The sequence below is a fragment of the Oratosquilla oratoria genome, chromosome 1 (assembly GCF_046742065.1).
Source record: "Oratosquilla oratoria isolate Oo_2021 chromosome 1, ASM4674206v1, whole genome shotgun sequence".
NCBI lineage: Eukaryota > Metazoa > Arthropoda > Malacostraca > Stomatopoda > Squillidae > Oratosquilla > Oratosquilla oratoria.
The window spans coordinates 34,493,394-34,498,393 of record NC_134777.1 but is presented as its reverse complement, the minus strand read 5'-3'; the positions used below and the strand labels follow the sequence as shown (position 1 = coordinate 34,498,393).

The 5,000-nt window shown below is 38.1% G+C and overlaps 1 protein-coding gene across 3 annotated transcripts in view; it reads left to right on the top strand.

The window, feature by feature from the left end:
* Window positions 1–5,000, top strand: part of Mur89F (Mucin related 89F) — a 659,376-nt gene that overhangs the window by 286,273 nt on the left and 368,103 nt on the right. The gene's annotated exons all lie outside the window — the stretch shown is intronic.

Below are 5,000 nucleotides of genomic sequence, written 5' to 3'. Positions count from 1 at the left end.
AAGCTAATTTTAGTAAGTTAGTCTTTCGTGTGGGACGGTATCAAAAGCTTTTGCAAAGTCTAGATATATTAAATCTATATTGTTTCTTTTGTCATAATTCGAGACAACTGTGTTGTAGAATTCGAGTAAGTTAGTCACGCAAGAACGTTTCCGTCTGAAACCATGCTGGATATCATTTATTCAAACGGTTGTCATTCTAAATGATATTCGATAGCATCTCTGATGATAGTTTCGCATTATATTTTTCCTACGATCGAAGTCCAAACTAATAGGGCCTATAGTTATTTTGGTTTCTTTTTGTCACCTTTTTTGAATATGGGAGTAACGTATAAGCTAGCTTCCCATTCTCTTGGGACATCTCCGGATATGATGGGATTTCTTGAAATAATTTCTAATGGAACAACAATCTCATTTTTCATTTCCTTTTAGATTCTTGGTTACCAACCGTCAGGCCCTGGTGTTTTATTAACTTTGAGTTTGTCTATACACCTTTTAATTGTTTCTTTTGTTATATTTACCGTAGTGAGTAAGTTTACCCCAGACTTTTCACAGGTTTCAGTTTGGAATTCACTTTGAGGTGTTTCGTTTACGAATACCGAGCTAAAATAATTGTTTAAGAGATTACACATATGTCTATATATCTATATTTATACATTCATATCTATACCAATATGTGTATATACAGAAGGAGATTGATTCTGCACACAGTTATCTGCTTGGTATTTTTTTCTTCAAAATAACATATAAACTTATTTTTGATATAATTTTCTTTGAAGTCAGTGCTTTGGTGCAAATTTCTCCCATATTATGCAATGATTATTTGATATATGATTTGCAGAAACCTTTGAGCACCTATTTTTAAAGCCAGCGATTAGTATTTTTCCACTCATGACAAATTGGACGTTGGCATTCTTTTCGATAGGCACAAATCTAAGCATGTCGATGTTTGGTATGTCCCAAAGCAAAGGCAATTCTCCTTTCCAACATCATAACGAGACGTGTGATTGGTTTTCGATTGGATTACCTGTGGCACCAGCGACTGGGCGACGTATAGGGGACATCATTTGTGCCCACAAGGCTTTGATCCATGGAAGAGGTCTGAGAAGACAGGTAGGATGGGGTGCGGAGAATGGGAACTGTTGCGGCCTGACAAATAGCACGCAAAAAAAGAAAGAAAAAAAAAAGAAAAAAAAAAGTGAAAATGAAAGTGTGTGAGGTAGTAAAAGTCGAAATAAAAATATTCAGAGTAGGAGAAGGTTGAAAAGAAAAGGAGAGAAATAAAAAGGCGATCTGAAATAGATCGTGAAAAAAGAGTAGAAGGCGGAGTGAAATGGGACAGAATGAATGAGATCTTTTCGGAGCGAAAATTCACAGGGAGCAAGCGTATTTATGACTTGATTGAAATATTACTTATGTATAAATCTTGGTGATAAAAAGTGATACAAGAAGGATCTCTATATAAAGAGGAGTGACGACAGAGTGGACAAAGACGAGTAGAATAATCTTAGTGAGGATTAGAAAAAAATAATAGTAATAGGGAGAAGAAATGTAGTCTAAGGAGAATTCATAAAGGAATCACAAATGTTGTACAGACCAGCACTTGAAAGGGCATACAATAGTGTTTTTCGTTTTTATCGAGGAGACTATAGTTTAGAATTATTGGTTATGGAAAATCAAGAAAGGCTGTTTCAGGAAATGATGTAAGCAAGAAGGTGTACAGGTAGAGGGGCAAGGCGGAGCGGGGGAGGGGGTGAATTAAAACATTTCCTCTGGAAATTGGAAATGAGACCATGATGTGTTGTACATGGTATCATCTGTCCTATGCAGTCTTCTTCATTTTTTTTTTCTTACAATGTACTGTAGATGATTATATTTCTGTTGATGGTTTTGAAAAAAAAAATGAAGTGAAATGTATATATGAAAACTCATGCAAACATGACATACACATACGTCTACGCACACACACGTGCACACACTTCCGCTCACACACACAGACAGATTGGACCACGCACAAGACACAATCACACACTCACACACTCACACACATACACACACACACACACACACACACACACACACACACACACACACACACATACACACACACACACACACATACACACACACACACACACACACACACACACACACCCAAAAATATATATATAGATATATATATATATATATGTATATATATATATATATAATATATATAATATATATTACATATAGGGTGTTCGGAATAAATTTGATAGTTTTATTATCGTCTGTCATCTCAGAACCATTTGAAGGATTTAATACCGGTAAATTGCAACGGATAGCTGATTCTGTGTACTATTGGTAGGTTTAAGAGCTAGAGAGCATGGACGATTGGAAAGCACCGGAATATTGGAAGAGAGTGACCTACATCAGTATGATTCGTGCCGGATTCCAAAATTCGGAAATCTTAGCTGCAGCTCAGTGCTTCTTGAATATTGTGAAGGCCGTGAGATGTGAGTTGGAGAATTGCGACGGAGATGTGAAAGTAGTGGTTAGCAGGAAGGATCATAGCAGGCGTTCTGACTCTGTCCGTACAACGAATTTCGTCGAGAAGTTGAAAAAAAAAAAAAAAAAAAAAAAAAAAAGGTACGGCAAGATCCAGGGAATGCAATGCGGACCTTGGCTACTCATACAAAAGGCACGAGGTCCAACTACTCACCGCCAAGGCCCAAGAAAATCACCTTACGATAGCCAAGAAACTCCTCAACATTGTCACACACCCAGTCGAGCCGGGGATGCTCTGGTTCTTATACGAGAAGAACTTCTGCCAGGACCAGTTGCACAACGCACAGAACAACAGGTGACTAGCCTACAGACCGCACGAAGTCCCACAGTTCATGAAGACCAAGTTCCCTCAAACTGTGATGGTCTCTGGGTGTGTTTCCAGCGAAGGCTACGCTATGCCACCCCACATCTTTGAAGAGGGACTCAGACTCACTTCAGATGGGTGGAGAGAGTGGTTGCGGGAAAACCACAAGTGTAGCAGCAGGACTCAGCTCTGTGTCACACCGGGAAAACCCAGAAGTGGCCGTCTGAGAACTTCTACGACTTCACCAGTTCCAACATCTGGCCCCCCAACTCGCTTGATAGCAACCTCATGGACTATTATGTATGGGGCGCTGTGTGTGTGTGTGTGTGTGTGTGTGTGTGTGTGTGTGCATAGATGGGGCTTTACGGGAGGTTAATGCGAGGGTAATAGGCAAGGGATTGGGGATGGTTAAAGATAATGGGGAAAAGTGGGATGTGAGCCAGTTGTTGTTTGCAGATGACACTACGTTTGTGGCAGGGTCAAAGGAGGGATTAAGGCAGTTAGTGACGGAATTTGGGAAGGTATGCGATAGGAGAAAATTGAAGATAAATGTGAGTATATGTAAGGGGATGAACTGTACAAAGGATAGCAGGGAGTTAGAAGTAATTCTTAAATAGCGAGGCTAGAGGAAATGGACATTTTTATGTATTTGGGGTCGCATGTGATAGGAAACAGAGAAGTGGGGTGAAGGTAAATTGTAGACTGATAGAAGGGGATTAAAATGTGTTATGAGAAATAGGCATCTAGGAATGGATGCAAAGAGGAGATTATATAAAGATGAAGTGCCAACGACACTGTATGGGTGGAGACTTGGAGTCCAAGAAAGGTACAGAGGAGAATTTTAAATATGTCTGAAATGAGGGTTACAAGGTTGGATAGAGTGAGAAACAAGGTGAGGAGGAGAGCCGGGGTGGAAAAGGAGATGGTAGATAGGGATGATGAAAGAGTATTGGGATGGTTTAGACACATTGAATTAATTGTTGAAGAAAAAAAGAGCAAAAGATGTGTGGAAGGCAGAGGTGGATAGAATGCACTTGAGGGGACGACCGAGGATGAGATGAATGGATATGGTGAAAGGGTTTCTGAGCAAGAGGGGGATGTCTTTTGAGCAAGGAAGGAGAGGCACGTGATTGGATGAATTTAGTATGGCTATGTATGGGTGATTGATACAGCCCGAAGGAAATTCTCAGTCTTTTCTCTTTTCCATGTTTGTTGAGTAAGAGAGGGAGGGGGCAAGGATTTGGGGGGAGTGGTTGTGTGTGAATGATATTTTGACGCAGTTCGAAGGAATTTCTGCCAGACTTCTCTATTTTCCGCATAAGGGGATAGAGACGGGGGGTCGCCGATTAAATGAAGCGGCCTTGCTGTGGATGTGCTGTATCTTGCTGCATTGCTTCTGATCTGGCAGTAGGCAGGAGACAGTAATGGCACTTCATCCACAAGGAGCTAAGATGAGAGGGAAATAAACGAATGGCGGATGGAGCAGAATGCGTGGGAATGGGTGCATGCCTTTGTCTTGGCTACCTCATTTATAACTGGAGAAAGCCCTTGGAATATAGAAAACAGATGTGTGTATGTATATGTACATATATACATATACATATACATATACATGTATGTATATATATATATATATATATACATATATATATAACATATACATATATATATATATAACATATATATATATATAACATATATATATATATATATGTATATATAACATGTATATATATACATATATATATAACATATATATATACATATATATATACATATATATATACATATATATACATATACATATACATATATATATATATGCTAATAAGAACACGTACTTGTTGCACTTAAGATGTAATTACAAAGGATTTACAAAGGCGGAGCATACCGACAGGAGACCTTTTGATCCATATCTAGGTCGGATGCGAAAAAAATAATATTAATAATAAGATAATGATATACGAAAGCGCTCTGCTTCGTTAGTTTCTTTTTCCAAGTGGTCTACTTTGCATGTATATATATATATATATATAATATATATATATATATAAATATATATATATATACATATGTATATATATATATAATATATATATATTTATATATATACACATAATGTGTGTGTGTGTGTGTGTGTGTGTGTGTGTGT